General features: G+C 47.2%; 23 non-coding genes across 23 annotated transcripts; all 23 read left to right on the top strand.

Annotated features, from left to right (window-relative positions):
- Positions 1–416: 416 nt before the first annotated feature.
- Positions 417–489, top strand: TRNAK-UUU (transfer RNA lysine (anticodon UUU)). The gene has a single exon. It is a non-coding gene; the product is annotated as a tRNA-Lys (tRNA).
- Positions 490–1,040: 551 nt separating this feature from the next.
- On the top strand, positions 1,041–1,181 carry LOC149447151 (U4 spliceosomal RNA). The gene has a single exon (XR_016306023.1). It is a non-coding gene; the product is annotated as a U4 spliceosomal RNA (small nuclear RNA).
- Positions 1,182–1,814: 633 nt separating this feature from the next.
- TRNAK-UUU (transfer RNA lysine (anticodon UUU)) lies at positions 1,815–1,887 on the top strand. Its single transcript has one exon. It is a non-coding gene; the product is annotated as a tRNA-Lys (tRNA).
- A 559-nt stretch (positions 1,888–2,446) lies between these two features.
- Positions 2,447–2,587, top strand: LOC149447149 (U4 spliceosomal RNA). The gene has a single exon (XR_016306022.1). It is a non-coding gene; the product is annotated as a U4 spliceosomal RNA (small nuclear RNA).
- Positions 2,588–3,844: 1,257 nt separating this feature from the next.
- Positions 3,845–3,985, top strand: LOC149447148 (U4 spliceosomal RNA). The gene has a single exon (XR_016306021.1). It is a non-coding gene; the product is annotated as a U4 spliceosomal RNA (small nuclear RNA).
- A 627-nt stretch (positions 3,986–4,612) lies between these two features.
- On the top strand, positions 4,613–4,685 carry TRNAK-UUU (transfer RNA lysine (anticodon UUU)). The gene has a single exon. It is a non-coding gene; the product is annotated as a tRNA-Lys (tRNA).
- Positions 4,686–5,246: 561 nt separating this feature from the next.
- On the top strand, positions 5,247–5,387 carry LOC149447146 (U4 spliceosomal RNA). The gene has a single exon (XR_016306020.1). It is a non-coding gene; the product is annotated as a U4 spliceosomal RNA (small nuclear RNA).
- Positions 5,388–6,014: 627 nt separating this feature from the next.
- TRNAK-UUU (transfer RNA lysine (anticodon UUU)) lies at positions 6,015–6,087 on the top strand. The gene has a single exon. It is a non-coding gene; the product is annotated as a tRNA-Lys (tRNA).
- Positions 6,088–6,648: 561 nt separating this feature from the next.
- On the top strand, positions 6,649–6,789 carry LOC149447144 (U4 spliceosomal RNA). Its single transcript, XR_016306018.1, has one exon. It is a non-coding gene; the product is annotated as a U4 spliceosomal RNA (small nuclear RNA).
- Positions 6,790–7,416: 627 nt separating this feature from the next.
- Positions 7,417–7,489, top strand: TRNAK-UUU (transfer RNA lysine (anticodon UUU)). The gene has a single exon. It is a non-coding gene; the product is annotated as a tRNA-Lys (tRNA).
- Positions 7,490–8,041: 552 nt separating this feature from the next.
- On the top strand, positions 8,042–8,182 carry LOC149447142 (U4 spliceosomal RNA). The gene has a single exon (XR_016306017.1). It is a non-coding gene; the product is annotated as a U4 spliceosomal RNA (small nuclear RNA).
- Positions 8,183–8,809: 627 nt separating this feature from the next.
- On the top strand, positions 8,810–8,882 carry TRNAK-UUU (transfer RNA lysine (anticodon UUU)). The gene has a single exon. It is a non-coding gene; the product is annotated as a tRNA-Lys (tRNA).
- Positions 8,883–9,434: 552 nt separating this feature from the next.
- LOC149447140 (U4 spliceosomal RNA) lies at positions 9,435–9,575 on the top strand. Its single transcript, XR_016306016.1, has one exon. It is a non-coding gene; the product is annotated as a U4 spliceosomal RNA (small nuclear RNA).
- Positions 9,576–10,195: 620 nt separating this feature from the next.
- TRNAK-UUU (transfer RNA lysine (anticodon UUU)) lies at positions 10,196–10,268 on the top strand. Its single transcript has one exon. It is a non-coding gene; the product is annotated as a tRNA-Lys (tRNA).
- A 551-nt stretch (positions 10,269–10,819) lies between these two features.
- On the top strand, positions 10,820–10,960 carry LOC149447138 (U4 spliceosomal RNA). Its single transcript, XR_016306167.1, has one exon. It is a non-coding gene; the product is annotated as a U4 spliceosomal RNA (small nuclear RNA).
- A 620-nt stretch (positions 10,961–11,580) lies between these two features.
- TRNAK-UUU (transfer RNA lysine (anticodon UUU)) lies at positions 11,581–11,653 on the top strand. Its single transcript has one exon. It is a non-coding gene; the product is annotated as a tRNA-Lys (tRNA).
- A 559-nt stretch (positions 11,654–12,212) lies between these two features.
- On the top strand, positions 12,213–12,353 carry LOC149447136 (U4 spliceosomal RNA). Its single transcript, XR_016306015.1, has one exon. It is a non-coding gene; the product is annotated as a U4 spliceosomal RNA (small nuclear RNA).
- Positions 12,354–12,973: 620 nt separating this feature from the next.
- TRNAK-UUU (transfer RNA lysine (anticodon UUU)) lies at positions 12,974–13,046 on the top strand. The gene has a single exon. It is a non-coding gene; the product is annotated as a tRNA-Lys (tRNA).
- Positions 13,047–13,605: 559 nt separating this feature from the next.
- Positions 13,606–13,746, top strand: LOC149447134 (U4 spliceosomal RNA). The gene has a single exon (XR_016306014.1). It is a non-coding gene; the product is annotated as a U4 spliceosomal RNA (small nuclear RNA).
- A 627-nt stretch (positions 13,747–14,373) lies between these two features.
- On the top strand, positions 14,374–14,446 carry TRNAK-UUU (transfer RNA lysine (anticodon UUU)). The gene has a single exon. It is a non-coding gene; the product is annotated as a tRNA-Lys (tRNA).
- Positions 14,447–15,005: 559 nt separating this feature from the next.
- Positions 15,006–15,146, top strand: LOC149447132 (U4 spliceosomal RNA). The gene has a single exon (XR_016306013.1). It is a non-coding gene; the product is annotated as a U4 spliceosomal RNA (small nuclear RNA).
- A 633-nt stretch (positions 15,147–15,779) lies between these two features.
- Positions 15,780–15,852, top strand: TRNAK-UUU (transfer RNA lysine (anticodon UUU)). The gene has a single exon. It is a non-coding gene; the product is annotated as a tRNA-Lys (tRNA).
- Positions 15,853–16,404: 552 nt separating this feature from the next.
- On the top strand, positions 16,405–16,545 carry LOC149447130 (U4 spliceosomal RNA). Its single transcript, XR_016306012.1, has one exon. It is a non-coding gene; the product is annotated as a U4 spliceosomal RNA (small nuclear RNA).
- Positions 16,546–16,909: the final 364 nt, after the last annotated feature.

Genomic DNA, 16,909 nt, shown 5'->3' with positions numbered 1-16,909 from the left:
AAATTTTTCCTTGCTTTTTCTCTGCTAGACCTGGCATCATGAGGCTAAAGGTGAACTTTCTTTATTTGTAACCCAGTCAATTAGGAAGAATACTGGAAGCGTGTTGGTCCAGGGTTAAGGAACCAGTTTGGCCGGTGTGTTTTTTGCAAGGCCCTTGTTTTCAGTGAAAGAGCATTGACCTATAAGTTACACTAAGCCAGAAACTTTCAGCGTTCTCCATCTCTACCAGACTGGACCCTATCTGCATGGTTGCAAGCTGTCCTAAAAAATGGAATGGGAGAGGACGATTGGCCAGCCGGAGTGAGCCAAATACTTGTGCATTCAGGCACACATCTCCTCTTTCTTTTGGCCGAATGGTCTTTTTCTGCCATAAAAGTGAAGTTTCAAGCAGATTGGACTGTTTTGGAGGTTTCAGAGCCTGGATAGCTCAGTCGGTAGAGCATCAGACTTTTAATCTGAGGGTCCAGGGTTCAAGTCCCTGTTCGGGCGGTAGCTTTGTCCTTGTTGTTGAGCTGCGGATAAGGTAATCTTTATGCCCATCTGCCGGAGTGCTCACAGGCCTAGAGAGAGGAAATGTCCTAAGGGATGCAAAATTCCCCCTTTCAAGGCTCTGTGAATCTAGCCCAGAAATAAAGGTGGCTGCAGGTGTTTGCCTGAACAACTGATTCCCAACAAGCCTGGTCTACGCCAGCTTTCCTGGACTCCAGTTCAGGCTTGTTATCCACAAAGCTTTCAACGACGGGCCCAAAGCTTTCCACCTTGGCTTTTTTTTCCCCAACAGTGCAGCCGTCGGACCATATGCATTCAGTGGCCTTTGAGAACTGCTGTGGGAGAAAGCCATTTGACATCTAGGCCCAAAACTTGACATTCTCCTTAGTCCTTTCAAATGCAAACAATGTCAGCTTAGGCGTCTTCTCTGTCACATTAGCATGCCAAGTCCCAGAATGCTCAGCGGCCCACTGGATGACACTTTTGTGTCTCACCTCAATGTCAATACCTCCTCCAAGGATGGGCAGAAATTGGCAGACACTGATTTGGTTAGCTTTGCGCAGTGGCAGTATCATAGCCAATGAGGTCCACCTGAGGCGTGATTATTGCTAATTGAAAACTAATCCCAATACCCCGCTGTGATGACTTGAAATACAGTCAGCACTGGCAATTTTTGAGAGTCTCTCAGGAGACTGAGCAATATGTTTGAAACAGCAGAAAAGCAATGGCTTCTAAGATGCAGACTGAGATGTGTTAGAGTTGAGGAAGCGGGTCACGGGGCCGGGGACACTATAGAGATCTTTTGTGTCATCACGCAGCCTGCTGAGTAGAACAATATGTGATTGCCACGTCATGCTCGTTCCCCCCCACTTGCCTTTAATCCAGAGTGGACTCTACCTCATTCAATTTTTCCTTGCTTTTTCTCTGCTAGACCTGGCATCATGAGGCTAAAGGTGAACTTTCTTTATCTGTAACCCAGTCAATTAGGAAGAATACTGGAAGCGTGTTGGTCCAGGGTTAAGGAACCAGTTTGGCCGGTGTGTTTTTTGCAAGGCCCTTGTTTCCAGTGAAAGAGCATTGACCTATAAGTTACACTAAGCCAGAAACTTTCAGCGTTCTCCATCTCTACCAGACTGGACCCTATCTGCATGGTTGCAAGCTGTCCTAAAAAATGGAATGGGAGAGGACGATTGGCCAGCCGGAGTGAGCCAAATACTTGTGCATTCAGGCACACATCTCCTCTTTCTTTTGGGCGCATGGTCTTTTTCTGCCATAAAAGTGAAGTTTCAAGCAGATTGGACTGTTTTGGAGGTGGAGCTTTCAGAGCCCGGATAGCTCAGTCGGTAGAGCATCAGACTTTTAATCTGAGGGTCCAGGGTTCAAGTCCCTGTTCGGGCGGTAGCTTTGTCCTTGTTGTTGAGCTGCGGATAAGGTAATCTTTATGCCCATCTGCCGGAGTGCTCACTGGCCTAGAGAGAGGAAATGTCCTAAGGGATGCAAAATTCCCCCTTTCAAGGCTCTGTGAATCTAGCCCAGAAATAAAGGTGGCTGCAGGTGTTTGCCTGAACAACTGATTCCCAACAAGCCTGGTCTACGCCAGCTTTCCTGGACTCCAGTTCAGGCTTGTTATCCACAAAGCTTTCAACGACGGGCCCAAAGCTTTCCACCTTGGCTTTTTTTTCCCCAACAGTGCAGCCGTCGGACCATATGCATTCAGTGGCCTTTGAGAACTGCTGTGGGAGAAAGCCATTTGACATTTGACATCTAGGCCCCAAAACTTGACATTCTCCTTAGTCCTTTCAAATGCAAACAATGCCAGCTTAGGCGTCTTCTCTGTCACATTAGCATGCCAAGTCCCAGAATGCTCAGCGGCCCACTGGATGACACTTTTGTGTCTCACCTCAATGTCAATACCTCCTCCAAGGATGGGCAGAAATTGGCAGACACTGATTTGGTTAGCTTTGCGCAGTGGCAGTATCATAGCCAATGAGGTCCACCTGAGGCGTGATTATTGCTAATTGAAAACTAATCCCAATACCCCGCTGTGATGACTTGAAATACAGTCAGCACTGGCAATTTTTGAGAGTCTCTCAGGAGACTGAGCAATATGTTTGAAACAGCAGAAAAGCAATGGCTTCTAAGATGCAGACTGAGATGTGTTAGAGTTGAGGAAGCGGGTCACGGGGCCGGGGACACTATAGAGATCTTTTGTGTCATCACGCAGCCTGCTGAGTAGAACAATATGTGATTGCCACGTCATGCTCGTTCCCCCCCACTTGCCTTTAATCCAGAGTGGACTCTACCTCATTCAATTTTTCCTTGCTTTTTCTCTGCTAGACCTGGCATCATGAGGCTAAAGGTGAACTTTCTTTATTTGTAACCCAGTCAATTAGGAAGAATACTGGAAGCGTGTTGGTCCAGGGTTAAGGAACCAGTTTGGCCGGTGTGTTTTTTGCAAGGCCCTTGTTTCCAGTGAAAGAGCATTGACCTATAAGTTACACTAAGCCAGAAACTTTCAGCGTTCTCCATCTCTACCAGACTGGACCCTATCTGCATGGTTGCAAGCTGTCCTAAAAAATGGAATGGGAGAGGACGATTGGCCAGCCGGAGTGAGCCAAATACTTGTGCATTCAGGCACACATCTCCTCTTTCTTTTGGGCGCATGGTCTTTTTCTGCCATAAAAGTGAAGTTTCAAGCAGATTGGACTGTTTTGGAGGTGGAGCTTTCAGAGCCCGGATAGCTCAGTCGGTAGAGCATCAGACTTTTAATCTGAGGTTCAAGTCCCTGTTCGGGCGGTAGCTTTGTCCTTGTTGTTGAGCTGCGGATAAGGTAATCTTTATGCCCATCTGCCGGAGTGCTCACTGGCCTAGAGAGAGGAAATGTCCTAAGGGATGCAAAATTCCCCCTTTCAAGGCTCTGTGAATCTAGCCCAGAAATAAAGGTGGCTGCAGGTGTTTGCCTGAACAACTGATTCCCAACAAGCCTGGTCTACGCCAGCTTTCCTGGACTCCAGTTCAGGCTTGTTATCCACAAAGCTTTCAACGACGGGCCCAAAGCTTTCCACCTTGGCTTTTTTTTCCCCAACAGTGCAGCCGTCGGACCATATGCATTCAGTGGCCTTTGAGAACTGCTGTGGGAGAAAGCCATTTGACATTTGACATCTAGGCCCCAAAACTTGACATTCTCCTTAGTCCTTTCAAATGCAAACAATGCCAGCTTAGGCGTCTTCTCTGTCACATTAGCATGCCAAGTCCCAGAATGCTCAGCGGCCCACTGGATGACACTTTTGTGTCTCACCTCAATGTCAATACCTCCTCCAAGGATGGGCAGAAATTGGCAGACACTGATTTGGTTAGCTTTGCGCAGTGGCAGTATCATAGCCAATGAGGTCCACCTGAGGCGTGATTATTGCTAATTGAAAACTAATCCCAATACCCCGCTGTGATGACTTGAAATACAGTCAGCACTGGCAATTTTTGAGAGTCTCTCAGGAGACTGAGCAATATGTTTGAAACAGCAGAAAAGCAATGGCTTCTAAGATGCAGACTGAGATGTGTTAGAGTTGAGGAAGCGGGTCACGGGGCCGGGGACACTATAGAGATCTTTTGTGTCATCACGCAGCCTGCTGAGTAGAACAATATGTGATTGCCACGTCATGCTCGTTCCCCCCCACTTGCCTTTAATCCAGAGTGGACTCTACCTCATTCAATTTTTCCTTGCTTTTTCTCTGCTAGACCTGGCATCATGAGGCTAAAGGTGAACTTTCTTTATTTGTAACCCAGTCAATTAGGAAGAATACTGGAAGCGTGTTGGTCCAGGGTTAAGGTACCAGTTTGGCCGGTGTGTTTTTTGCAAGGCCCTTGTTTCCAGTGAAAGAGCATTGACCTATAAGTTACACTAAGCCAGAAACTTTCAGCGTTCTCCATCTCTACCAGACTGGACCCTATCTGCATGGTTGCAAGCTGTCCTAAAAAATGGAATGGGAGAGGACGATTGGCCAGCCGGAGTGAGCCAAATACTTGTGCATTCAGGCACACATCTCCTCTTTCTTTTGGCCGAATGGTCTTTTTCTGCCATAAAAGTGAAGTTTCAAGCAGATTGGACTGTTTTGGAGGTTTCAGAGCCCGGATAGCTCAGTCGGTAGAGCATCAGACTTTTAATCTGAGGGTCCAGGGTTCAAGTCCCTGTTCGGGCGGTAGCTTTGTCCTTGTTGTTGAGCTGCGGATAAGGTAATCTTTATGCCCATCTGCCGGAGTGCTCAATGGCCTAGAGAGAGGAAATGTCCTAAGGGATGCAAAATTCCCCCTTTCAAGGCTCTGTGAATCTAGCCCAGAAATAAAGGTGGCTGCAGGTGTTTGCCTGAACAACTGATTCCCAACAAGCCTGGTCTACGCCAGCTTTCCTGGACTCCAGTTCAGGCTTGTTATCCACAAAGCTTTCAACGACGGGCCCAAAGCTTTCCACCTTGGCTTTTTTTTTTCCCCAACAGTGCAGCCGTCGGACCATATGCATTCAGTGGCCTTTGAGAACTGCTGTGGAAGAAAGCCATTTGACATTTGACATCTAGGCCCCAAAACTTGACATTCTCCTTAGTCCTTTCAAATGCAAACAATGCCAGCTTAGGCGTCTTCTCTGTCACATTAGCATGCCAAGTCCCAGAATGCTCAGCGGCCCACTGGATGACACTTTTGTGTCTCACCTCAATGTCAATACCTCCTCCAAGGATGGGCAGAAATTGGCAGACACTGATTTGGTTAGCTTTGCGCAGTGGCAGTATCATAGCCAATGAGGTCCACCTGAGGCGTGATTATTGCTAATTGAAAACTAATCCCAATACCCCGCTGTGATGACTTGAAATACAGTCAGCACTGGCAATTTTTGAGAGTCTCTCAGGAGACTGAGCAATATGTTTGAAACAGCAGAAAAGCAATGGCTTCTAAGATGCAGACTGAGATGTGTTAGAGTTGAGGAAGCGGGTCACGGGGCCGGGGACACTATAGAGATCTTTTGTGTCATCACGCAGCCTGCTGAGTAGAACAATATGTGATTGCCACGTCATGCTCGTTCCCCCCCACTTGCCTTTAATCCAGAGTGGACTCTACCTCATTCAATTTTTCCTTGCTTTTTCTCTGCTAGACCTGGCATCATGAGGCTAAAGGTGAACTTTCTTTATTTGTAACCCAGTCAATTAGGAAGAATACTGGAAGCGTGTTGGTCCAGGGTTAAGGTACCAGTTTGGCCGGTGTGTTTTTTGCAAGGCCCTTGTTTCCAGTGAAAGAGCATTGACCTATAAGTTACACTAAGCCAGAAACTTTCAGCGTTCTCCATCTCTACCAGACTGGACCCTATCTGCATGGTTGCAAGCTGTCCTAAAAAATGGAATGGGAGAGGACGATTGGCCAGCCGGAGTGAGCCAAATACTTGTGCATTCAGGCACACATCTCCTCTTTCTTTTGGCCGAATGGTCTTTTTCTGCCATAAAAGTGAAGTTTCAAGCAGATTGGACTGTTTTGGAGGTTTCAGAGCCCGGATAGCTCAGTCGGTAGAGCATCAGACTTTTAATCTGAGGGTCCAGGGTTCAAGTCCCTGTTCGGGCGGTAGCTTTGTCCTTGTTGTTGAGCTGCGGATAAGGTAATCTTTATGCCCATCTGCCGGAGTGCTCAATGGCCTAGAGAGAGGAAATGTCCTAAGGGATGCAAAATTCCCCCTTTCAAGGCTCTGTGAATCTAGCCCAGAAATAAAGGTGGCTGCAGGTGTTTGCCTGAACAACTGATTCCCAACAAGCCTGGTCTACGCCAGCTTTCCTGGACTCCAGTTCAGGCTTGTTATCCACAAAGCTTTCAACGACGGGCCCAAAGCTTTCCACCTTGGCTTTTTTTTTTCCCCAACAGTGCAGCCGTCGGACCATATGCATTCAGTGGCCTTTGAGAACTGCTGTGGAAGAAAGCCATTTGACATTTGACATCTAGGCCCCAAAACTTGACATTCTCCTTAGTCCTTTCAAATGCAAACAATGCCAGCTTAGGCGTCTTCTCTGTCACATTAGCATGCCAAGTCCCAGAATGCTCAGCGGCCCACTGGATGACACTTTTGTGTCTCACCTCAATGTCAATACCTCCTCCAAGGATGGGCAGAAATTGGCAGACACTGATTTGGTTAGCTTTGCGCAGTGGCAGTATCATAGCCAATGAGGTCCACCTGAGGCGTGATTATTGCTAATTGAAAACTAATCCCAATACCCCGCTGTGATGACTTGAAATACAGTCAGCACTGGCAATTTTTGAGAGTCTCTCAGGAGACTGAGCAATATGTTTGAAACAGCAGAAAAGCAATGGCTTCTAAGATGCAGACTGAGATGTGTTAGAGTTGAGGAAGCGGGTCACGGGGCCGGAGACACTATAGAGATCTTTTGTGTCATCACGCAGCCTGCTGAGTAGAGCAATATGTGATTGCCACGTCATGCTCGTTCCCCCCCACTTGCCTTTAATCCAGAGTGGACTCTACCTCATTAAATTTTTCCTTGCTTTTTCTCTGCTAGACCTGGCATCATGAGGCTAAAGGTGAACTTTCTTTATTTGTAACCCAGTCAATTAGGAAGAATACTGGAAGCGTGTTGGTCCAGGGTTAAGGAACCAGTTTGGCCGTTGTGTTTTTTGCAAGGCCCTTGTTTCCAGTGAAAGAGCATTGACCTATAAGTTACACTAAGCCAGAAACTTTCAGCGTTCTCCATTTCTACCAGACTGGACCCTATCTGCATGGTTGCAAGCTGTCCTAAAAAATGGAATGGGAGAGGACGATTGGCAAGCCGGAGTGAGCCAAATACTTGTGCATTCAGGCACACATCTCCTCTTTCTTTTGGCCGAATGGTCTTTTTCTGCCATAAAAGTGAAGTTTCAAGCAGATTGGACTGTTTTGGAGGTTTCAGAGCCCGGATAGCTCAGTCGGTAGAGCATCAGACTTTTAATCTGAGGGTCCAGGGTTCAAGTCCCTGTTCGGGCGGTAGCTTTGTCCTTGTTGTTGAGTTGCGGATAAGGTTATCTTTATGCCCATCTGCCGGAGTGCTCACTGGCCTAGAGAGAGGAAATGTCCTAAGGGATGCAAAATTCCCCCTTTCAAGGCTCTGTGAATCTAGCCCAGAAATAAAGGTGGCTGCAGGTGTTTGCCTGAACAACTGATTCCCAACAAGCCTGGTCTATGCCAGCTTTCCTGGACTCCAGTTCAGGCTTGTTATCCACAAAGCTTTCAACGACGGGCCCAAAGCTTTCCACCTTGGCTTTTTTTTCCCCAACAGTGCAGCCGTCGGACCATATGCATTCAGTGGCCTTTGAGAACTGCTGTGGGAGAAAGCCATTTGACATCTAGGCCCCAAAACTTGACATTCTCCTTAGTCCTTTCAAATGCAAACAATGCCAGCTTAGGCGTCTTCTCTGTCACATTAGCATGCCAAGTCCCAGAATGCTCAGCGGCCCACTGGATGACACTTTTGTGTCTCACCTCAATGTCAATACCTCCTCCAAGGATGGGCAGAAATTGGCAGACACTGATTTGGTTAGCTTTGCGCAGTGGCAGTATCATAGCCAATGAGGTCCACCTGAGGCGTGATTATTGCTAATTGAAAACTAATCCCAATACCCCGCTGTGATGACTTGAAATACAGTCAGCACTGGCAATTTTTGAGAGTCTCTCAGGAGACTGAGCAATATGTTTGAAACAGCAGAAAAGCAATGGCTTCTAAGATGCAGACTGAGATGTGTTAGAGTTGAGGAAGCGGGTCACGGGGCCGGGGACACTATAGAGATCTTTTGTGTCATCACACAGCCTGCTGAGTAGAACAATATGTGATTGCCACGTCATGCTCGTTCCCCCCCACTTGCCTTTAATCCAGAGTGGACTCTACCTCATTAAATTTTTCCTTGCTTTTTCTCTGCTAGACCTGGCATCATGAGGCTAAAGGTGAACTTTCTTTATTTGTAACCCAGTCAATTAGGAAGAATACTGGAAGCGTGTTGGTCCAGGGTTAAGGAACCAGTTTGGCCGGTGTGTTTTTTGCAAGGCCCTTGTTTCCAGTGAAAGAGCATTGACCTATAAGTTACACTAAGCCAGAAACTTTCAGCGTTCTCCATCTCTACCAGACTGGACCCTATCTGCATGGTTGCAAGCTGTCCTAAAAAATGGAATGGGAGAGGACGATTGGCCAGCCGGAGTGAGCCAAATACTTGTGCATTCAGGCACACATCTCCTCTTTCTTTTGGCCGAATGGTCTTTTTCTGCCATAAAAGTGAAGTTTCAAGCAGATTGGACTGTTTTGGAGGTTGCAGAGCCCGGATAGCTCAGTCGGTAGAGCATCAGACTTTTAATCTGAGGGTCCAGGGTTCAAGTCCCTGTTCGGGCGGTAGCTTTGTCCTTGTTGTTGAGCTGCGGATAAGGTAATCTTTATGCCCATCTGCCGGAGTGCTCACTGGCCTAGAGAGAGGAAATGTCCTAAGGGATGCAAAATTCCCCCTTTCAAGGCTCTGTGAATCTAGCCCAGAAATAAAGGTGGCTGCAGGTGTTTGCCTGAACAACTGATTCCCAACAAGCCTGGTCTATGCCAGCTTTCCTGGACTCCAGTTCAGGCTTGTTATCCACAAAGCTTTCAACGACGGGCCCAAAGCTTTCCACCTTGGCTTTTTTTTCCCCAACAGTGCAGCCGTCGGACCATATGCATTCAGTGGCCTTTGAGAACTGCTGTGGGAGAAAGCCATTTGACATCTAGGCCCCAAAACTTGACATTCTCCTTAGTCCTTTCAAATGCAAACAATGCCAGCTTAGGCGTCTTCTCTGTCACATTAGCATGCCAAGTCCCAGAATGCTCAGCGGCCCACTGGATGACACTTTTGTGTCTCACCTCAATGTCAATACCTCCTCCAAGGATGGGCAGAAATTGGCAGACACTGATTTGGTTAGCTTTGCGCAGTGGCAGTATCATAGCCAATGAGGTCCACCTGAGGCGTGATTATTGCTAATTGAAAACTAATCCCAATACCCCGCTGTGATGACTTGAAATACAGTCAGCACTGGCAATTTTTGAGAGTCTCTCAGGAGACTGAGCAATATGTTTGAAACAGCAGAAAAGCAATGCCTTCTAAGATGCAGACTGAGATGTGTTAGAGTTGAGGAAACGGGGCCGGGGACACTATAGAGATCTTTTGTGTCATCACGCAGCCTGCTGAGTAGAACAATATGTGATTGCCACGTCATGCTCGTTCCCCCCCACTTGCCTTTAATCCAGAGTGGACTCTACCTCATTCAATTTTTCCTTGCTTTTTCTCTGCTAGACCTGGCATCATGAGGCTAAAGGTGAACTTTCTTTATTTGTAACCCAGTCAATTAGGAAGAATACTGGAAGCGTGTTGGTCCAGGGTTAAGGAACCAGTTTGGCCGGTGTGTTTTTTGCAAGGCCCTTGTTTTCAGTGAAAGAGCATTGACCTATAAGTTACACTAAGCCAGAAACTTTCAGCGTTCTCCATCTCTACCAGACTGGACCCTATCTGCATGGTTGCAAGCTGTCCTAAAAAATGGAATGGGAGAGGACGATTGGCCAGCCGGAGTGAGCCAAATACTTGTGCATTCAGGCACACATCTCCTCTTTCTTTTGGCCGAATGGTCTTTTTCTGCCATAAAAGTGAAGTTTCAAGCAGATTGGACTGTTTTGGAGGTTTCAGAGCCTGGATAGCTCAGTCGGTAGAGCATCAGACTTTTAATCTGAGGGTCCAGGGTTCAAGTCCCTGTTCGGGCGGTAGCTTTGTCCTTGTTGTTGAGCTGCGGATAAGGTAATCTTTATGCCCATCTGCCGGAGTGCTCACTGGCCTAGAGAGAGGAAATGTCCTAAGGGATGCAAAATTCCCCCTTTCAAGGCTCTGTGAATCTAGCCCAGAAATAAAGGTGGCTGCAGGTGTTTGCCTGAACAACTGATTCCCAACAAGCCTGGTCTACGCCAGCTTTCCTGGACTCCAGTTCAGGCTTGTTATCCACAAAGCTTTCAACGACGGGCCCAAAGCTTTCCACCTTGGCTTTTTTTTCCCCAACAGTGCAGCCGTCGGACCATATGCATTCAGTGGCCTTTGAGAACTGCTGTGGGAGAAAGCCATTTGACATCTAGGCCCAAAACTTGACATTCTCCTTAGTCCTTTCAAATGCAAACAATGCCAGCTTAGGCGTCTTCTCTGTCACATTAGCATGCCAAGTCCCAGAATGCTCAGCGGCCCACTGGATGACACTTTTGTGTCTCACCTCAATGTCAATACCTCCTCCAAGGATGGGCAGAAATTGGCAGACACTGATTTGGTTAGCTTTGCGCAGTGGCAGTATCATAGCCAATGAGGTCCACCTGAGGCGTGATTATTGCTAATTGAAAACTAATCCCAATACCCCGTTGTGATGACTTGAAATACAGTCAGCACTGGCAATTTTTGAGAGTCTCTCAGGAGACTGAGCAATATGTTTGAAACAGCAGAAAAGCAATGGCTTCTAAGATGCAGACTGAGATGTGTTAGAGTTGAGGAAACGGGGCCGGGGACACTATAGAGATCTTTTGTGTCATCACGCAGCCTGCTGAGTAGAACAATATGTGATTGCCACGTCATGCTCGTTCCCCCCCACTTGCCTTTAATCCAGAGTGGACTCTACCTCATTAAATTTTTCCTTGCTTTTTCTCTGCTAGACCTGGCATCATGAGGCTAAAGGTGAACTTTCTTTATTTGTAACCCAGTCAATTAGGAAGAATACTGGAAGCGTGTTGGTCCAGGGTTAAGGAACCAGTTTGGCCGGTGTGTTTTTTGCAAGGCCCTTGTTTTCAGTGAAAGAGCATTGACCTATAAGTTACACTAAGCCAGAAACTTTCAGCGTTCTCCATCTCTACCAGACTGGACCCTATCTGCATGGTTGCAAGCTGTCCTAAAAAATGGAATGGGAGAGGACGATTGGCCAGCCGGAGTGAGCCAAATACTTGTGCATTCAGGCACACATCTCCTCTTTCTTTTGGCCGAATGGTCTTTTTCTGCCATAAAAGTGAAGTTTCAAGCAGATTGGACTGTTTTGGAGGTTTCAGAGCCCGGATAGCTCAGTCGGTAGAGCATCAGACTTTTAATCTGAGGGTCCAGGGTTCAAGTCCCTGTTCGGGCGGTAGCTTTGTCCTTGTTGTTGAGCTGCGGATAAGGTAATCTTTATGCCCATCTGCCGGAGTGCTCACTGGCCTAGAGAGAGGAAATGTCCTAAGGGATGCAAAATTCCCCCTTTCAAGGCTCTGTGAATCTAGCCCAGAAATAAAGGTGGCTGCAGGTGTTTGCCTGAACAACTGATTCCCAACAAGCCTGGTCTACGCCAGCTTTCCTGGACTCCAGTTCAGGCTTGTTATCCACAAAGCTTTCAACGACGGGCCCAAAGCTTTCCACCTTGGCTTTTTTTTCCCCAACAGTGCAGCCGTCGGACCATATGCATTCAGTGGCCTTTGAGAACTGCTGTGGGAGAAAGCCATTTGACATTTGACATCTAGGCCCCAAAACTTGACATTCTCCTTAGTCCTTTCAAATGCAAACAATGCCAGCTTAGGCGTCTTCTCTGTCACATTAGCATGCCAAGTCCCAGAATGCTCAGCGGCCCACTGGATGACACTTTTGTGTCTCACCTCAATGTCAATACCTCCTCCAAGGATGGGCAGAAATTGGCAGACACTGATTTGGTTAGCTTTGCGCAGTGGCAGTATCATAGCCAATGAGGTCCACCTGAGGCGTGATTATTGCTAATTGAAAACTAATCCCAATACCCCGCTGTGATGACTTGAAATACAGTCAGCACTGGCAATTTTTGAGAGTCTCTCAGGAGACTGAGCAATATGTTTGAAACAGCAGAAAAGCAATGGCTTCTAAGATGCAGACTGAGATGTGTTAGAGTTGAGGAAACGGGGCCGGGGACACTATAGAGATCTTTTGTGTCATCACGCAGCCTGCTGAGTAGAACAATATGTGATTGCCACGTCATGCTCGTTCCCCCCCACTTGCCTTTAATCCAGAGTGGACTCTACCTCATTCAATTTTTCCTTGCTTTTTCTCTGCTAGACCTGGCATCATGAGGCTAAAGGTGAACTTTCTTTATTTGTAACCCAGTCAATTAGGAAGAATACTGGAAGCGTGTTGGTCCAGGGTTAAGGAACCAGTTTGGCCGGTGTGTTTTTTGCAAGGCCCTTGTTTTCAGTGAAAGAGCATTGACCTATAAGTTACACTAAGCCAGAAACTTTCAGCGTTCTCCATCTCTACCAGACTGGACCCTATCTGCATGGTTGCAAGCTGTCCTAAAAAATGGAATGGGAGAGGACGATTGGCCAGCCGGAGTGAGCCAAATACTTGTGCATTCAGGCACACATCTCCTCTTTCTTTTGTCCGAATGGTCTTTTTCTGCCATAAAAGTGAAGTTTCAAGCAGATTGGACTGTTTTGGAGGTTTCAGAGCCCGGATAGCTCAGTCGGTAGAGCATCAGACTTTTAATCTGAGGGTCCAGGGTTCAAGTCCCTGTTCGGGCGGTAGCTTTCTCCTTGTTGTTGAGCTGCGGATAAGGTAATCTTTATGCCCATCTGCCGGAGTGCTCACTGGCCTAGAGAGAGGAAATGTCCTAAGGGATGCAAAATTCCCCCTTTCAAGGCTCTGTGAATCTAGCCCAGAAATAAAGGTGGCTGCAGGTGTTTGCCTGAACAACTGATTCCCAACAAGCCTGGTCTACGCCAGCTTTCCTGGACTCCAGTTCAGGCTTGTTATCCACAAAGCTTTCAACGACGGGCCCAAAGCTTTCCACCTTGGCTTTTTTTTCCCCAACAGTGCAGCCGTCGGACCATATGCATTCAGTGGCCTTTGAGAACTGCTGTGGGAGAAAGCCATTTGACATTTGACATCTAGGCCCCAAAACTTGACATTCTCCTTAGTCCTTTCAAATGCAAACAATGCCAGCTTAGGCGTCTTCTCTGTCACATTAGCATGCCAAGTCCCAGAATGCTCAGCGGCCCACTGGATGACACTTTTGTGTCTCACCTCAATGTCAATACCTCCTCCAAGGATGGGCAGAAATTGGCAGACACTGATTTGGTTAGCTTTGCGCAGTGGCAGTATCATAGCCAATGAGGTCCACCTGAGGCGTGATTATTGCTAATTGAAAACTAATCCCAATACCCCGCTGTGATGACTTGAAATACAGTCAGCACTGGCAATTTTTGAGAGTCTCTCAGGAGACTGAGCAATATGTTTGAAACAGCAGAAAAGCAATGGCTTCTAAGATGCAGACTGAGATGTGTTAGAGTTGAGGAAGCGGGTCATGGGGCCGGGGACACTATAGAGATCTTTTGTGTCATCACGCAGCCTGCTGAGTAGAACAATATGTGATTGCCACGTCATGCTCGTTCCCCCCCACTTGCCTTTTATCCAGAGTGGACTCTACCTCATTAAATTTTTCCTTGCTTTTTCTCTGCTAGACCTGGCATCATGAGGCTAAAGGTGAACTTTCTTTATTTGTAACCCAGTCAATTAGGAAGAATACTGGAAGCGTGTTGGTCCAGGGTTAAGGAACCAGGTTGGCCGGTGTGTTTTTTGCAAGGCCCTTGTTTTCAGTGAAAGAGCATTGACCTATAAGTTACACTAAGCCAGAAACTTTCAGCGTTCTCCATCTCTACCAGACTGGACCCTATCTGCATGGTTGCAAGCTGTCCTAAAAAATGGAATGGGAGAGGACGATTGGCCAGCCGGAGTGAGCCAAATACTTGTGCATTCAGGCACACATCTCCTCTTTCTTTTGTCCGAATGGTCTTTTTCTGCCATAAAAGTGAAGTTTCAAGCAGATTGGACTGTTTTGGAGGTTTCAGAGCCCGGATAGCTCAGTCGGTAGAGCATCAGACTTTTAATCTGAGGGTCCAGGGTTCAAGTCCCTGTTCGGGCGGTAGCTTTGTCCTTGTTGTTGAGCTGCTGATAAGGTAATCTTTATGCCCATCTGCCGGAGTGCTCACTGGCCTAGAGAGAGGAAATGTCCTAAGGGATGCAAAATTCCCCCTTTCAAGGCTCTGTGAATCTAGCCCAGAAATAAAGGTGGCTGCAGGTGTTTGCCTGAACAACTGATTCCCAACAAGCCTGGTCTACGCCAGCTTTCCTGGACTCCAGTTCAGGCTTGTTATCCACAAAGCTTTCAACGACGGGCCCAAAGCTTTCCACCTTGGCTTTTTTTTCCCCAACAGTGCAGCCGTCGGACCATATGCATTCAGTGGCCTTTGAGAACTGCTGTGGGAGAAAGCCATTTGACATTTGACATCTAGGCCCCAAAACTTGACATTCTCCTTAGTCCTTTCAAATGCAAACAATGCCAGCTTAGGCGTCTTCTCTGTCACATTAGCATGCCAAGTCCCAGAATGCTCAGCGGCCCACTGGATGACACTTTTGTGTCTCACCTCAATGTCAATACCTCCTCCAAGGATGGGCAGAAATTGGCAGACACTGATTTGGTTAGCTTTGCGCAGTGGCAGTATCATAGCCAATGAGGTCCACCTGAGGCGTGATTATTGCTAATTGAAAACTAATCCCAATACCCCGCTGTGATGACTTGAAATACAGTCAGCACTGGCAATTTTTGAGAGTCTCTCAGGAGACTGAGCAATATGTTTGAAACAGCAGAAAAGCAATGGCTTCTAAGATGCAGACTGAGATGTGTTAGAGTTGAGGAAGCGGGTCATGGGGCCGGGGACACTATAGAGATCTTTTGTGTCATCACGCAGCCTGCTGAGTAGAACAATATGTGATTGCCACGTCATGCTCGTTCCCCCCCACTTGCCTTTAATCCAGAGTGGACTCTACCTCATTCAATTTTTCCTTGCTTTTTCTCTGCTAGACCCTGCATCATGAGGCTAAAGGTGAACTTTCTTTATTTGTAACCCAGTCAATTAGGAAGAATACTGGAAGCGTGTTGGTCCAGGGTTAAGGAACCAGTTTGGCCGGTGTGTTTTTTGCAAGGCCCTTGTTTCCAGTGAAAGAGCATTGACCTATAAGTTACACTAAGCCAGAAACTTTCAGCGTTCTCCATCTCTACCAGACTGGACCCTATCTGCATGGTTGCAAGCTGTCCTAAAAAATGGAATGGGAGAGGACGATTGGCCAGCCGGAGTGAGCCAAATACTTGTGCATTCAGGCACACATCTCCTCTTTCTTTTGGGCGCATGGTCTTTTTCTGCCATAAAAGTGAAGTTTCAAGCAGATTGGACTGTTTTGGAGGTGGAGCTTTCAGAGCCCGGATAGCTCAGTCGGTAGAGCATCAGACTTTTAATCTGAGGGTCCAGGGTTCAAGTCCCTGTTCGGGTGATAGCTTTGTCCTTGTTGTTGAGCTGCGGATAAGGTAATCTTTATGCCCATCTGCCGGAGTGCTCACTGGCCTAGAGAGAGGAAATGTCCTAAGGGATGCAAAATTCCCCCTTTCAAGGCTCTGTGAATCTAGCCCAGAAATAAAGGTAGCTGCAGGTGTTTGCCTGAACAACTGATTCCCAACAAGCCTGGTCTACGCCAGCTTTCCTGGACTCCAGTTCAGGCTTGTTATCCACAAAGCTTTCAACGACGGGCCCAAAGCTTTCCACCTTGGCTTTTTTTTCCCCAACAGTGCAGCCGTCGGACCATATGCATTCAGTGGCCTTTGAGAACTGCTGTGGGAGAAAGCCATTTGACATCTAGGCCCCAAAACTTGACATTCTCCTTAGTCCTTTCAAATGCAAACAATGCCAGCTTAGGCGTCTTCTCTGTCACATTAGCATGCCAAGTCCCAGAATGCTCAGCAGCCCACTGGATGACACTTTTGTGTCTCACCTCAATGTCAATACCTCCTCCAAGGATGGGCAGAAATTGGCAGACACTGATTTGGTTAGCTTTGCGCAGTGGCAGTATCATAGCCAATGAGGTCCACCTGAGGCGTGATTATTGCTAATTGAAAACTAATCCCAATACCCCGCTGTGATGACTTGAAATACAGTCAGCACTGGCAATTTTTGAGAGTCTCTCAGGAGACTGAGCAATATGTTTGAAACAGCAGAAAAGCAATGCCTTCTAAGATGCAGACTGAGATGTGTTAGAGTTGAGGAAACGGGGCCGGGGACACTATAGAGATCTTTTGTGTCATCACGCAGCCTGCTGAGTAGAACAATATGTGATTGCCACGTCATGCTCGTTCCCCCCCACTTGCCTTTAATCCAGAGTGGACTCTACCTCATTAAATTTTTCCTTGCTTTTTCTCTGCTAGACCTGGCATCATGAGGCTAAAGGTGAACTTTCTTTATTTGTAACCCAGTCAATTAGGAAGAATACTGGAAGCGTGTTGGTCCAGGGTTAAGGAACCAGTTTGGCCGGTGTGTTTTTTGCAAGGCCCTTGTTT

Source organism: Staurois parvus, unplaced genomic scaffold, assembly GCF_062004578.1.
Source record: "Staurois parvus isolate SC_StPar_1 unplaced genomic scaffold, SC_StPar_1.0 ptg000689l, whole genome shotgun sequence".
Taxonomy (NCBI): Eukaryota; Metazoa; Chordata; class Amphibia; order Anura; family Ranidae; genus Staurois; species Staurois parvus.
Note: the sequence above shows the minus strand (reverse complement) of the source record. Positions and strands in the feature narration are given on the sequence as shown.